The sequence below is a fragment of the Arvicola amphibius genome, chromosome X (genome assembly GCF_903992535.2).
Source record: "Arvicola amphibius chromosome X, mArvAmp1.2, whole genome shotgun sequence".
Lineage (NCBI taxonomy): Eukaryota > Metazoa > Chordata > Mammalia > Rodentia > Cricetidae > Arvicola > Arvicola amphibius.
The window spans coordinates 32,489,775-32,507,146 of record NC_052065.1 but is presented as its reverse complement, the minus strand read 5'-3'; positions in this window follow the sequence as shown (position 1 = coordinate 32,507,146).

The following is a 17,372-nucleotide window of genomic DNA, read 5'->3' as shown; positions in this document are numbered from 1 at the left end:
TCTAGATACCTGAAGTCAATGGTGTCATAGACATTTGCCCTTTTGCATCTGGCTTAGTCATGGGTTATAATGTATTAGAATTTTTACCTTGATTTTTATTCTAAAAGTAGTGTTTCATTATGACATTTTCATGTATATATGTGAACACATATTTTATTTTGTTCATATTCATTCCTCACTGCACTTCTCATTACTTTTAAAAGTTGCGTAATCTTCCATCGCATGGGTACACTGCAGTTTCTTTATCCATTCATGACTTGATGAATATTTGGATCACCTCTTTTAGTCATTGTCAATAAAGCTGCTATAAATCTTTGTGGCTTTTGTCTTAGGAAAGCGGAAAGCTCAACTTAGGGAAGAGAGGCATAGTGGGCCTTTAGGATACTTTCTTTGCACATCATTGGAGTCAACTTTGCATGGGTAAATGAACCAGTACTGAATACAGCCCAAGTTAGTAGAGCTTCACACCTGAGTTTAGAAGCAAAACTTCTTTTGGTGAACAAGGTTACTTAGCATCGCTTGGAAATATGCTTGTTTCTATCTCCTGAGACTTTTAAAAGGAAGTAGGGTACGGGAGTTGAAGCAATTCCATTTTATTCCCTTCATGCAGGTTCTCTAATTGGACCTTGAGCTTACTGTTTCAGCCACATTGACTAGCCAGCAAGCTTCAGTAACCCTTCTGTCTCCTACATCCTCCTTTGAACTCTTCTTGGGTGTACATAGGCATCCCCCCACAGGCTTCCATACACAATGCCTATAATGAGACATAAATTTGATAGAAAACAATTTATAAAACTTAGGTTCAACATTTTTAGTACATATATGTCATATTATATATATCATATATTTATAGTATATATTTAGTATACATATTAGTATATATATGAAGAAAAACATAATATTTTAATATATGCACACTATGCAAGATGGGTGTTTTATTGTTGTTGAGAATGTTTCTTTTTAAAATTGTTTTTATTGAGCTAGACATTTTTATCTGCTCCCTTCTCTTCCTCCCCCTCCCCCTTTATCCTCTCCCATGATCCCCACACTCCCAATTTACTCAGGAGATCTTGTCTTTTTCTACTTCCCATGTAGATTAGATCCATGTATGTCTCTCTTAAGGTCCTCTTTGTTGCTGAGGTTCTCTGGGATTGTGAATTGTAGGCTTGTTTTCTTTTTTTTAATGTCTAAAAGCCACTTATGAGTGAGTACATATGATATTTGTCTTTCTGGGTCTGGGTTACCTCACTCAATATGATGTTTTCTAGATCCATCCATTTGCCCACAATGATCTGCTGCTCAGGTAAGGTCATACTAGTAAGAAGGACCACCTTGCTTCAGAATCATTCCATGTCCTCGGTTCAGATACCAAAGACCTAACCCACTGCCACATGTTCTTGCCCTGCCACCAGTACACTCAACCATGTGTCCGCCCCAGATATTCACTGCAGAGGTACAGACCTCTGAAAAATAGGCGCAGATTATGCCAGTCATAAAAACAGACCACATCAACCAGAAGAACAGGCAAACTCAGGCAGATACTCCTTGCTGTATCAGAGACCACACTGACCACCAGAACGCTACATAGACAACCCACCCACGTACCTCCTTCACTTTCTCAGTGCCCCCCCAACACTGTCTCCTATTCCCACTTCCCTCCTGATCACCATGTTCCACCCTCCATCTCAGGTGGAGACTCCCAGCTGGGCCGAAGGCTAGTGGCCAGAAGTCCAGCCAACAAATCAGACAGATTCCCTCTTGGACCAGAGGTCACATTGGCTGCCAGAAATCTAGTCCACAAAGACCAGAAAATCAAAAAGGAAACAGAAACCAAAGAACAAAAATGCCCATTCAATAAAAACAAACTCAGAAATCAACACCTAAACCTAATCAATCACCTCAAACCCAGATGCCTAGACACTAGTGTAAGAGCACAATCAACAGAGCAGTATGTCACCACCAGAGCCCAGCTGTCCTACTACAGTGAACCCTGAATATCCCAACACAGCCGAAGCACAAGAAAACGAACTTAAATCTGACTTTATGAAGATGATGAAGGTCCTTAAAGAGGAAATGAACAAATCCCTTAAGGAAATCCAGGAAAACACAAACAATTGGAAGACATAAGAATGTTTCTCAGAATATTGATAGTCTATTTTCTAAAGTAAGATGCACTGCTAAGAATTTTGAGTTTCTGTTGAGTTGAATTTTCATAATTTATCCATACACAGAAAGCTTAAGCAGTTCACTCTGGGTTGATTTGTATCTCTTCTCTCCCAATTCATGTGATGACATCTCAGTTCCCAGTAGAAAATCAATCTTTTTATTTAAACCAAACCCAAGAGGTGTTTATTGCTTCCAGATCCTTGAACGTGTGCTTGGATCACCACATTATAAGAAAAGCTGAAACTTGAATGTTATTGAATTCTGTATGAAAAAAGTAGGAAGTTTGCATAAAGCTTGTTTTCATGCCAAAATGCAATAGTTGTATCAAGACAATGTGCTTTGTAATTGACTTAGGAGGTCTCCTAGCTGCCTTTTTTGCATGAACAATCATTTTTACTTGAACAAATGACTGACAGACAAATCATGATTATTTGATTAATGTATTTGGCAGATATTGTCTTGAAAATCAGTGAAGTAAGCCTGTTATTTCAGGGAAAACAACTGAACAACTGACAGTATCTGTTGCCAAAGGTGAAATTCCAGCTTTCAAGAAGAAATTAGAATTTTGGAGAGCTTGTGTGTGCTACCATGAGCTTAACAGCTTCCCAAAACTTAAAGAAATTTTCTGAAGAGATTGGTGTTGATATTTTTTTCTGAGACAGGGTTTCTCTCTGTAACAGTCCTGACTGTCCTGGAACTCCCTCTGTATATCAGGCTGCCCTCAAACTCCCAGAGAATGTGTCTGCTTCCATGAGTGCTGGGATTAAAAGGTGTGCACTACTACTACCTGGCAAAACATTTTTTTAAAAAATACCATTATATATGAGTTAAAAAAACAGTCTAAGTCTAAGACATACCAGGGAGCTTTATATAAAGAGAATAAAAAGCTCATCGATGTGGGATGTGATCTTAGTTTCTTTTGTGAAACTATTTGTTGCATATGAGTATGTATGTAGTGCCTGTATGCATGTCTACATGTGTGCACATGTGGGGAATCTCAGTGTTAATATTGGGGGCTTCCTTAATTGCTCTTACTTTCTTTATTGAGGAATAATCCAATGACTCCCTGACTCCTCTGAACTGGGATCACAAGCAGTTGCTGTGCTGATCTGACCTGTACATAGGCTGTGGATTTGAACTCCAGCCTTATTCATGCTTGCAAGGCAAGGGATGTACTTGCTGAGCCATGTCCCAGTGCATGCATTAGTTTTTATGGAGCAATTATCTGTCAGTTTTTGGTATAATTTCTAAATTTTGATATTTTTCCTACTTTATTTTTAAACTACATGTTTGAAAAAGATGAATTGTTTATACTTCCTCCAAAATTTAAATGACTAGATGACAAAAGTAGATTTCAGAATCTAGTTGTGTTTTATTAAACCAGACTATTAAAAGATTTGAAAATGTAAAATGATGTTAATCTTGTCACTAATTCTTTTTTTGAAAAATTATTTTTTCATTAAAATATTTCTTATGCTAATTTGTAATTTTCAAAATGAAGTTGCAAGTTAATATCTTAAACTTTCAGTTTTAATTGTAATATTATAACTACTTAACTCATATTAACCATTCTCATTGGAGCTTTCAAATTTTGAGACTGTAACTGAATTCTGGACTGTAAAATTCCAGAGTTTCTGGTATAATACAAATAAGTGCTTCTTAGAATAGGGTTAAAAAATAACTGCATCAGAGGAATCCCTGATCCGGTGCAGTGGAGTTCCATCTGAACTGGTGAGTGTGTGCGACCCTGGGGCAACCTGCCCTGGAAGAGAGCACAGACCCCCTCCCCCAGCTACTGCTGCAGGCTTGTCTTTGTTTTTCATGTCCCTGCCTTTCCCAAGCCTTCCCTAGTGTATTCAAGTGTTCTGCTCCTGTACTAAGGCCATCCACCCAAAGGGGTCAGACTCTGTCCTCCAGACAGGTCTGAGGATTCCTGCAAGGGAGTACAGGCTCCCTTCAGATTGTGCCACAAGGAATAGCTCCTGCTCTGGCACTGAGGAGATCCAACCAGATTCAGTCACAGCAAAGATTGGTCTAAGACACCAAGCACCTTCCGGCTCCATTTGAAGGAAGAGATGGGCAGGCGCCAATGCAAGAACTCCTCCAACAACATGAAAGGCAACATGACATCACCACAAGCCAGACATCACGAAACAACAAGAATTGAACACCCTACCCCAGAAGATATAGAAGAAACCGACATTAAACAGTACTTTATGAAAATAATAGAGGACCTTAAACAAGAGGTAAAAAACTGCCATAAAGAAATGGAGATGACAAACAAAAAGGTAGATGAAATAAATAAATCTCTCAAAGATACCCAAGAAAAACAAGAAAAAGCAATCAAACAGGTAAGGGAAACAGTACAAGACCTGATAAATGAAATGGAGGTAATGAAGAAAACACAAGCTGAGGGAAGACTGGAAATGGAAACTCTGAGTAAATGAACAGAAACTTCAGAGACAAGTATTTCCAACCGAATACAAGAGATGGAAGAAAGAATCTCAGACTCGGAAGATACTATAGAGAAAATAAATTCACAGATTAAAGAACAAAACAAATCTAACAAATTCTTAACACAAAACATCCAGGAAATCTGGGACACCATGAAAAGACCAAACCTAAGAATAATTGGGGTAGAAGAAGGAGAAGAATTACAACTCAAAGGCCCAGAAAAACATATTCAACAAAATTATAGAAGAAAACTTCCCCAACCTAAAGAGGATGTTCCTATGAAGGTACAAGAAGCCTACAGAACACCAAATAGACTGGATCAAAAGAAAGCATCCCCATGCCATATAATAATCAAAACACAAAACATACAGAATAAAGATCAGATATTAAGAGCTGCAAAGGAAAAAGGTCAAGTAACATATAAAGGGAAACCTATCAGAATTACACTTGATTTCTCAATGGAAACCATGAAAGCCAGAAGAGCTTGGATAGATGTGCTACAGACACTAAGGGAACAAGGATGCAAGCCTAGACTACTATACCCAGCAAAGCTTGCATTCACCATCGATGGAGAAAACAAGATATTCCAGGACAAAAACAGATTTAAACAATACGTAGTCACATATCCAGTCTCGCAGAAAGTAATAGAAAGAAAATCACTAACCAAGAAGTCCAACAATGCCCACAATAACTCAGACATCTAGCGACCTTTCACCAGCACAACTCAAAGAAGGGTAACACACAAACTCTACTACCAGAAAAAAAAATGACTGGAGTTAACAACCACTGGTCATTAATATCACTGAATATCAATGGACTCAATTCACCTATAAAAAGGCACAGGCTAAGAGATTGGATACGAAAACAGGATCCAACATTCTGCTGTTTATAAGAAACAATACCCTAAACCACAAAGACAGACACCTACTCAGAGTGAATGGTTGGGATAAGGTTTATCAAGCAAATGGACCTAAGAAACAAGCCGGTGTGGCCATACTAATTTCTAACAAAGTTGACTTCAAACTAAAATCAATCAGAAGAGATAGAAAGGGACACTTTATACTCACAACAGGAAAAATCCTTCAGAATGAAGTCTCAATCCTGAATATCTATGCCCCTAAGTATAAAGCACCTACTTATGTAAAAGAAAAAATTACTAGAACTCGAGGCAGCCATCAAACCACACATATTAATAATAGGAGACTTCAACACTCTCTCTCACCAAATTGACAGGTCAATCAGACAGAAACCTAACAGAGAATTAAAAGACTTAATGGAGGTAATGAACCAAATGGACTTAACAGACATCTATAGAACATTCCACCCAAATAGAAAAGAATATACCTTCTTCTCTGCGGCTCACGGAACCTTTTCGAAAATTGACCATATCCTCGGTACCAAAGCAAACTTCCACAGTTACAAAAAATATTAGTAACCACCTGTGTCTTATCGGATCACCATGGGTTAAAATTAGAATTCAACAACAACGCTACCCCCAGAAAGCCTACCAACTCATGGAAACTGAACAGTCAACTACTGAACCACACCTGGGTCAAGGAAGAAATAAAGAAAGAAATTAAAGTCTTTCTTGAATTTAATGAAACAAAGACACAACATACTCAAACCTATGGGACACATGAAAGCAGTGCTAAGAGGAAAGTTCATAGCACTAAGTGCCCACTTAAAGAAAAACAGGAGAAAGCACTCATTGGAGACTTAACAACACACCTAAAAGCTCTAGAAAAAAAAGAAGCAGATTCACCTAGGAGGAGTAGAAGACTGGAAATGATCAAACTGAGGGCAAAAATCGACAAAATAGAAACACAGAAAACAATCCAAAGAATCAATGAAACCAAAAGCTGGTTCTTGAACAAAATCAACAAGATTGACAAACCCCTAGCCAAACTAATCAAACGGTAGAGAGAGAACAAGCAAATTAATAAGATCAGAAATGAAAAGGGGGACATAACCACAGACACTGAGAAAATTCAGAGAATCATTAGGTCTTACTACAAACGCCTGTATGCCACAAAATGGAAAATGTAAAAGAAATGGACTTTTTTTTTTATAATCTTCATCTGCCGATGGATGGAGCTAGAGACAGAGCCCCACATTGGAGCACCGGACTGAGTTCCAAGGTCCTGACGAGGAGCAGAAGGAGGGAGAACATGAGATAGAACATCAGGACCGTGAGGGAACCTTCATCTGGCGATGGATGGAGATAAAGACAGAGCCACACATTGGTGCACCGAACTGAGCGCCCAAGGTCCAAATGAGGAGCAGAAGGAAGGAAAACATGAGCAAGGAATTCTGGACTGCGAGGACTGCTCCCACCCACTGAGATGGTGGGGCTGATCCATTTGGAGCTTACCAAGCCCAGATGGACTGGGACTGAAAAAGCATGAGATAAAACCGGTCTCCCTGAACATGGCAGACAATGAGGGCTGAGAAGCCAAGGACAATGACACTGGATTTGGACCCTACTACACATGGCTTTGGGGGTCCTGGTCTGTTTGGATGCTCACCTTCCTAGACCTGGATCGAGGGGGGAAGGAACTTCGACTTCCCACAGGGCAGGGAACCCTTACTGCTCTCTGGACAGGAGAAGGAGGGGGAGTGGAGGAGGGAGGGGGTAATTGGGAGGTGGGGAGGAGGTGGAAATTTTTAATAAAAAAATAAAATAACAAAAAAATAAAAGAAAAATAAAAAAATAAAAAAAACTGCATCAGAAACACTTGAGCAACTTCTTGGAAAACCCAGATTTCTAAATCTTACCTTGAACGGACTTGGGATTCTTAAAGAGCCAACCTGTACTGGCTGTATTTTGAAATTTCCGAACAAACAAACTTTTGACTTCAATAAATTTAAGGCAGTCCACTGGTGGCATGCTCAGTTTTTCCATCTGAAATCCTAGATAATCACACGGCACACAACACCTGTTCTGTTTTTCCAAAGAACCAAACTTCAAGAATTAGTGCTTCACTTGTACAAACACATTAATGAGAGTTCTCCAGACAGTTTTCCTTACAACACAACTTAGGTGCAGAGAGAAGTGGACGTATGGCAGTGCAGTACATTTGGAAGTTATTTATGGAGTTGAACATGCTCTCCCAAGGCTTTTCCTTTACATGATCTAGGAGGAAAGCCTTTTTGCTGGCTCTAGGGTAGCCATTTAAGATAAAGCCAAAGGTTGGACAATAGATGCAGTGTGGCTGGATTGAATACAGAAGAATAATAGATCTTGGCAACTAAGACATACAGAAGCCAAACTAAGAAATGTTCTTAGCCCCATCTGGATCTCTGGTTTAGTTCATGTCTGATCTTTTGCTTCATGGCCCACGATACACATGATTTCATTTTCCTTTGTGTGGCATCCATGTTATGGCTATGAGATTTTTTTTTAAAGTCAAACTTCTGAAAGGTGATTGTATACAACACATGATGTACAAACACTAAAGGTGATTTATTTAACAGCGCTTGTTTTTTCCTTTTTTTTTTTTGATGGTGTTTTGTGTCCCTTTTGCAACTCCTGTCTCTTGGTGCTGTGATACACATTCCAAATGATCTTATCAGTACCTCCCTTCCCCCAGTTGATCTTAATGGGTCAAAATGTTCTCAAAAAGGGCTTCTGAGATCTATGCAGCATAACACATAGAGTATTTGTTGTTTAATCTTCCTATGAGGCAAGGCATTTGCTTCACAATTCACCTATGTGTTGTAGGAGAAATACGGAAAGGCAACATTGATTTGAGCAAAGAAGTCAAAGAAATAGTGTTAAAACAGACAACTCCACAGTGATTCAAAATATTAAAAGGACAAATTTGACTTGTATAAACTTAGAATGTCTGTCAGCATAACAGGCTACATTTGTTCATTATTATTGTGGTGCCTGTTTCTCCCCTTAGTCCTTATCATCTTCTACTGGCTGGGCTGCTGGCCAGAGAATGCTATGCTCTGATTCTTCACAACTCCCTCTGCCTTTCCACCCTTTCCATCTGACTCTAAGAGATTCTACATAGCCACCTTTCATCTCAGAGCTGCCCCTGAGTACCAGAAAGGCACATCATCCCTCTCAGGTAAAATTTCTATGTAGATACCTTGCTGTGACCCAGGCATTTGTTATGATTTATTACACATGGCTCTTGCCATAGTTCCATGAGGTAACAATTACAAGTCCTTTTCACAAATAAGTAAAAGTCAGAGAAGTGAGTTATTTGAAGTTCCAACAGCTAGTGTGTACCAGAGCAAACTATGCTATGTGCTAAATCAAGTGAACTTCTCATTTGCAGTCATTCCTACACTTTTGTCTTCCCTTCATTTCTGAAGTGGATACAGTGAACTAGTGTAATAATCAAAAGAATCAATACTGATACATGATTAATATTCTCTTCTTATGGGGGAAATTGTATCTTGAAAAGGACGTATTAGAAATGAGAAAGATTCTGCTGGACTTTCATCGAGTGGTGGCAGACAGTAGTAGCCATAATTGATGTTAGAAAAAAACCTCCTGACCCGAGGTAGTGACCTCCACAGGAGCAGGTAAAAGTAAGCAACCACCAAGGGAACAGATCCAATCCACAGACCTCTGTGGAACTGGGCACTAGCCAGGGACCTCCAAGGGAGCAAGCCCCAGCCAGCAACCTTTGCTGGAGCAGCTCCAAAGCAATGATCTCCACCAGAGGAGGTCTGAGCCAGCGGCCTCTGCTGGAGCAGGCCCAAGGCAGCGACCTCAACAAAGCAGCCCCAAATAAGCAACCTCCATGGGAGCAGGCCCAAATGACCCCCAAAATTGCAGAGCAATCTCCAGGAGTTCCAAGCGACCTCCAGGAACACACATTGACCTCCAGGGTGACTGGAACAGTGGCCCTGACTGCACTGCAAGGAACAACCATATGAACCTTGGATCCACTGGCACCTGGAAGGTTGATCACCAGAGAAATAGCCTCAAATACACCAATCAGACAAAAAGATGGGTAGACAAGGTAAGAAAACACTCAACACCACAAAGAGAAACACGACACCAACAAAAACTAGTGGCTCTACAACAGCAAGACTTGAACACCCAAATATAGATGAAGCAGGAAAAAATGACATAAAAATAACTTTAGAAGAATGTTTGAGGCCCTTAAAGAGGAAATGAAAGATTCCCTCAAAGAAATGGAGAAAAAGACAAACAAAAAATTAATTAGAAGAAATCAACAAATCCCTTAAGGACAACCAAGAAAAAGCAATCAAACAGATGAAAGAAATGATTCAAGACTTGAAAACCAAAATAGAGACATTCAAAAACACAAAAACCGAGGGAATTATAGAAACAGAAAATATGAAAAAATGATCAGGAACCACAAATGCAAGCACAAACAGCAGAATAGAGAGATGGAAGAGAATCTCTAGCGCTGAAGATACAATAGAGGAAGTAGACTCATCAGTCAAAGAAAACATTAAATCTAACAAAAGCTTAACACAAAATACCCAGGAAACTTGGGACACCATGAAAAGATTAAACCTAAGAATAGTAAGGATAGAAGAAGGAGAAAAAGTCCAATTCAAAAACACAGAAAATACATTCAACAAAGTCATAGAAGAAATCTTCCCTAACCTAAAGAAAGATATGTATATAAGAAGCTTACAGAACAACAAATAGACTAGATAAAAAAGTCATCTTACCACATAATAGTCAAAACAGCAAACATACAGAATAAAGAAAAACTATTAATAGCTGCAAAGGAAAAAGGCCAAGTAACATATAATGGTAAATGTATCAGAATTATACCTGACTTTTTAATGGAAACAATGAAAGCCAGAAGGTCCTGGTCAAGGATTATACATACATTAAGGGACCAAAGATGCCAGTCCAGACTATCATACCCAGCAACATTTTCAAACACCATAGATGGACAAAATGAGATAGTCCGTAACAAAACCAGAATTAACCAATATCCAGCTACAAACTGAGCTTTACACAAAGTACTAGAAAGAAAACTGGAACCCAAGGAAATTAGCTACATTCACAAAAACACAGACAATAGACGATTTCACAGCAGCAAATCCCAAAGAAGGGGAAAACACACACAATGACATCACCAACAGCAAAAAGTAAAAACAACAGGAACTAGCAATCATTCATCATTAATATCCCTTAATATAAATGGACTCAACCCACCTATAAAAAGACACAGGCTAACAGATTGGATACGAAAACAGAATCCATCCTTCTGCTGCATACAAGAAATAGACCTCAACCTCAAAGACAGAAATCACTTCAGAATAAAGGATTAGGAAAAAGTTTTCCAATCAAATGGACCTAAGAAACAAGCTGCTTTAGATACCGTAATATCTAGCAAAATAGACTTCAAACTAAAATCAATCAAAAGAGACAAAGAAGTACATTTCATATTAGTCACAGGAAAAATCCATGAAGAGAAAATCTCAATATTGAGGGTCTGGGCCTCAAATACAAGGGCATTTTTATATGTAACAGAAACACTACTAAAGCTTAAATCACACATTAAACCACACATAGTGGGGGACTTCAACACCTCACTCTCACCACAAGGCAGGTCTGTTAGACAGAAACTTAACAGACAAATAAGAAAACTAACATATTATGACTCAAATGGACTTAGCAGACATCTGTAGAATATTTCATCCAAACATAAAAGAATATACCTTTTTCTCAGCACCTCATGGAGCAAACCTCAACAGCTACAAAAAGAATGGAATAACTCCATGTATCTTATTGGATCACCATGGCTTAAAATTAGAATTCAGCAGCATCACTAATTTCAGAAATCCAACAAACACATGGAAATTAAACAATTCTCTCCTGAATCATCAATGGTTCAAGGAAGAAATAAAGAAATTAAATACTTTCTAAAATTCAATGAAAATCATCACACAACATACTCAGATTTATTGACACAATGAAAGCTGGATTAAGAGGAAAGTTCATAGCACTAAAAGCCTACATTTAGAAGCTGGAAAAATCCCACACTAATGTGTTTAACAGAACACCTGAAAGCTCTAGAACAAAAAGAAGCAAACTCACCCAGGAGGACTTGATGGCAGAAAATGACCAAATTAAGAGCTGAAATAAACAAAATAGAAACAAAGAAAACAATACAAAGAATCAATGAGACAATTTTGATTTCTTCCAATTTCCAGGAGGATCTATACATGTTTTTCTTTGGGTTCACCTTGTTATTTTGCTTCTCTCGGCTTGTGAACTATAGGCTTAATGTCTTTTGTTTATTGCTAGAGTCCACTAATGAGTGAATACATACCATATTCATCATTTTAGGTCTGGGTTATCTCACTCAGGATAGTGTTTTCTATTTCCATCCATTTGGATGCAAAATTCAAAATGTTATTATTTTTTACCACTGAGTAGTACTCTAATGTGTATATATTCCACAATTTCTTTATCCATTCTTCCATTGAAAGACAACAAGGTTGGTTCCAGCATCTGGCAATTACAAATAATGCTGCTATGAACATAGCTGAACAAATGCTTTCAAGATTGCCAGGAGGTGTGTCTGAGGTGGCCATGGAATACCAGGTATCCTTGTTTCAGTGCTGAGGAGTTTCATTCAGAAGGTTGAGTGTGTGCTATCCCCGGGGCAGACTATCCTGGAAGAGAGCACAACCACCCCTACCCCAACTCCTGCTGTAGGGCTACTGTTTTCCACTTGAATCTGCCCTGCCCCCAAATCCGCCCGTGTGTCTGACGTGGCCTTGGAATATCAGGTATCCCTGTTTCTGTGCTGAGGAGTTTCATCCAGGCAGGTGAGGGTGTGCTATGCCGGGGCAGACTGTCCTGAAAGAGAGCACAGCCCCCCACCCCAGCTCCTGCTGCAGGATTTCTCTGTTCCACTTAAGCCTGTCCTGCCCTGCCCTGCCCCCAGGTCTGCCTGTATGTCTGAGGTGGCCTTGGAATACCATGTATCCCTGTTTCAGTGCTGAGGGGTTTCATCCAGAGGGACAAGAAGAGTTCCTGCTCCTGCACTGAGGAAATCCACCCGAAGAGTCAGTCACCACAGACTGGACTAAGACACCAAGACTCTCCAGGCTCCATTTGAAGGAAGAGATGGGCAGGTGCCAATGCAAGAATTCCTCTAACAACCTGAAAGGCAACATGACATCATCAGAAACAAGGGATCATGAAACAAGTAGAATTGAACACCCTACTAAAGAAGAAATAGAAGAAATCGACTTTAAATGGAACATTATGAAAATATTAGAGGACCTTTAACAGGAGGATAAAAACTGCCATAAAGAAACAGAGATGACAAACAAAAAGGTTGAGGAAATGGATAAAGCTCTCAAAGATACACAAGAAAAACAAGATAAAGCAATCAAACAGGTAAGGGAAACAGTTCAAGACTTGAAAAATGAAATGGAGGTAATGAAGAAAATACAAACTGAGAGAAGGCTGGATATGGAAAATCTGGGTAAATGAACAGGAACTGCAGAGACAAGTATTACCAACAATACAAGAAATAGAAGAAAGAATCTCAGACACTGAAGGTACTACAGAGGAAATAAACTCACTGATTAAAGAACAAAACAAATCCAACAAATTCTTAACACAAAACATCCAGGAAATCTGGGACACTGTAAAAAGACAAAACCTAAGAATAATAGGAGTAGTAGAAGAAGAAGAGTTACAACTCAAAGGCCCAGAAAATATATTCAACAAAATTATAGAAGAAAACTTTTCCAACCTAAAGAAGGATACTCCTATGAAGGTACAAGAAGCATACAGAACACCAAATAGACTGGATAAAAAAAGCATCCCCTCACAATATAATAATCAAAACACAAAACATACAGAATAAAGAACAAATATTAAGAGCTGCAAGAGAAAAAGGTCAAGTAACATATAAAGGAAAACCTATCAGAATTACACCTGACTTCTCAATGGAAACCATGAAAGCCAGAAGGTCTTGGATAGATGTACTGCAGATACTAAGAGACCATGGATGCAAGCCCAGACTACTATATGCTGCAAAGCTTGCATTCACCATCGATGGAGAAAACAAGATATTCCAGGACAAAAACAGATTTAAACAATATGTTGCCACTAACCCAGCCTTACAGAAAATACTAGAAGGAAAATCACAACCAGGTAAGCCAACAGCACCCATAATAACACAAACATCTGACAACCCTCCACTAGAACAACTCTAAGAAGGAAAACACACAAACTCTACCACGAGAAAAAATAACCAGAGGTAACAACCACTGGTCTTTAATATCACTTAATATCAATGGACTCAATTCACCTATAAAAAGGCACAGGTTAACAGATTGGATAAGAAACAGGACCCAACATTCTGCTGTTTACAAGAAACACACCTCAAACTTAAAGACAGACACTAACTCAGAGTAAAGGGTTGGGAAAAGGTTTTCCAATCAAATGGACCAAAGAAACAAGCGGGTGTGGCTATACTAATATCTAACAAAGTTGATTTCAAACTAAAATCAATCAGAAGAGATGGAGGTGGATACTTTATACTCATAACAGGAATAATTCATCAGGAAGAAGTCTCTATCCTGAATATCTATGCCCCTAATGTAAAAGCGCCCACTTATGTAAAAGAAACATTACTAGAACTCAAAACATACATCAAACCACACTCCACTGTCACCAATGGATAGGTCAACCAGACAGAAACTTAGCAGAGAAAAAAGTGAACTATCAGATGTAATGGACCAAATGGACCTAACAGACATCTATAAAACATTCCACCCAAATAGGAAAGAATATACCTTCTTCTCTGCAGCTCATGGAACCTTCTCAAAAATTGATCACATAACTGGTAAAAAAGCAAGTATCCAGTAACCACATGTGTACTATCGGATCACCATGGAATAAAGCTAGAATTCAACAACAATTCTAAACCCAGAAAGCCTACAAAGTCATGGAAACTGAAAAGTCAACTACTGGACCACACCTGGGTCAAGGAAGTATTAAAGAAAGCAATTAAAGTTTTCCTTGAATTCAATGAAAATAAAGACACATCATATCCAAATCTATGGGACACTATGAAAGCAGTGCTAAGAGGAAAGTTCATAGCATTAGGTTTCCACAAAAGAAAATGGAGAAAGCACACATTGGAGACTTAACAGCACACCTGAAAGCTCTAGATAAAACAGAAGCAAATTCACCCAGGAAGAGTAGAAGACTGGAAATAATCAAACTGATGGCTGAAATCAACAAAATAGAAACACAGAAAACAATCCAAAGAATCAATGAAACAAAAAGCTGGTTCTTGGAGAAAATCAACAAGATTGACAAACCCCCTAGCCAAACTAATCAAGTGGCAGAGAGAGAACATGCAAATTAACAAGATCAGAAATGAAAAGGGGGACATAACCACAGACACAGAGGAAATTCAGAGAATCATTAGGTCTTACTACAAACGCCTGTATGCCACAAAATTGGAAAATGTAAAAGAAATGGACTTTTTTAGATAAGTACCATACACCAAAGTAAAACCAGGACCAGGTGAACATTCTAAATAGTCCTGTTAGTCGCGAAGAATTAGAAACTGTGGTCAAAAACCTCCCTACCAAAAAGAGCCCAGGACCAGATTGTTTCAATGCAGAATTCTACCAGAACTTTCATGAAGACCTAATACGTATATTCCTTAAGGTATTTCATAATATAGAAACAGAACAGTCATTGCCAAATTCCTTTTATGAAGCTACAGTTACCCTGATACCTAAACCACACAAAGACCCACCCAAGAAAGAGAATTACAGGCCAATCTCACTCATGAACATCGACACAAAAATTCTCAATAAAATACTGGCAAACCAAATCCAAGAACACATTAGAAAAATTATCCACTACGATCAAGTAAGCTTCATCCCAGAGATGCAGCGATGGTTCAACATATGAAAATCTATCAATGTAATCCATTATATAAATAAACTGAAGGAACAAAACATATGATCATCTCATTAGATGCTGAAAAGCATTTGACAAATTTCAACACCCCTTTATGATAAAGGTCTTGGAGAGAATAGGGATACAAGGGTCATTCCTAAATATAATAAAGGCTATTTACAGCAAGCCAACAGCTAACATCAAACTAAACGGAGAGAAACTCAAGGCCATACCACTAAATTCAGGAACACGACAAGGCTGTCCACTCTCTCCTTATCTCTTCAATATAGTGCTTGTAGTCCTAGCAATAGCAATAAGACAACATAAGAGGATCAAGGGGATTCGAATTGGAAAGGAAGAAGTTAAACTTTTGTTATTTGCAGATGATATGATAGTGTGCATAAGCGACCCCAAAAACTCCACCAAAGAACTCTTACAGCTGATAAACGCTTTTAGTAACGTGGCAGGCTACAAGATCAACTACAAAAAATCAGTTGCCCTCCTATACACAAAGGATAAGGAAGCAGAGAGGGAAATCAGAAAAGAATCACCTTTCACAATAGCCACAAATAGCATAAAATATCTTGGGGAGGATCTCTAACCAGAAGTGAAGGATTTATTTGAGAAGAAATTTTAAGAAGTCTTTGAAAGAAAGAAATTGAAGAAGATACCAGAAAATGGAAGGATCTCTCTTGCTCTTGGATTGGGAGGATCAACATAGTAAAAATGGCAATTCTACCAAAAACAATCTATAGATTCAATGCAATCCCCATCAAGGTCCTATCAAAATTCTTCACAGATATTGAGAGGACAATAATCAACTTTATATGGAAAAACAAAAAAACCCAGGATAGCCAAAACAATCTTATACAATAAAGGAACTTCTGGAGGCATTATCATCCCTGACTTCAAACTCTATTACAGAGCTACAGTATTGAAAACAGCTTGGTATTGGCATAAAAACAGAGAAGTCGACCAATGGAATCGAATAGAACACCCGGATCTTAACCCACAAATCTATGAACACCTGATTTTTGATAAAGGAGCCAAAAGTACACAATGGGAGAAAGAGGGCATCTTCAACAAATGGTGCTGGCATAACTGGATGTCAACCTGTAGAAGAATGAAAGTAGATCCATACCTATCACCATGCACAAAACTCAAGTCCAAATGGATTAAAGACCTCAATATTAATCGGAACACACTGAGCCTGATAGCAGAGTATGTGGGAAGTACTCTACAACATATGGCTACAGGAGACTGTTTCCTATGTATAACCCCAGCTGCACAGACATTAAGAGCAACATTGAATAAATGGGACCTCCTGAAGCTGAGCAGCTTCTGTAAAGCAAAGGACACTGTCACTAAGACACAAAGGCAGCCTACTGACTGGGAAAAGATCTTCACCAAGCCTGCAATTGAAAAGGTCTGATCTCTAAAATATATAAGGAACTCAAGAGACTAGATTTTAAAATGCTAATTCACCTATTTAAAAAATGGGGCTCTGAACTGAACAGAGAATTCTCGACAGAAGAATTTCAAATGGCCAAAAGACACTTAAGGTCATGTTCATCCTCCTTAGCAATCAGGGAAATGCAAATCAAAACAACTCTAAGATACCATCTTATACCTGTCAGAATGGCTAAAATCAAAAACACCAATGATAGCCTATGTTGGAGAGGTTATGGAGTAAGGGGAACACTCATCCATTGTTGGTGGGAATGCAAACTTGTGCAACCACTTTGGAAATCAGTGTGGCGGTTTCTCAGGAAACTGGGAGTCAACCTACCACAGGACCCAGCAATTCCACTCTTGGGAATATACCCAAGAGGTGCCCAATCATACTACAAAAGTATTT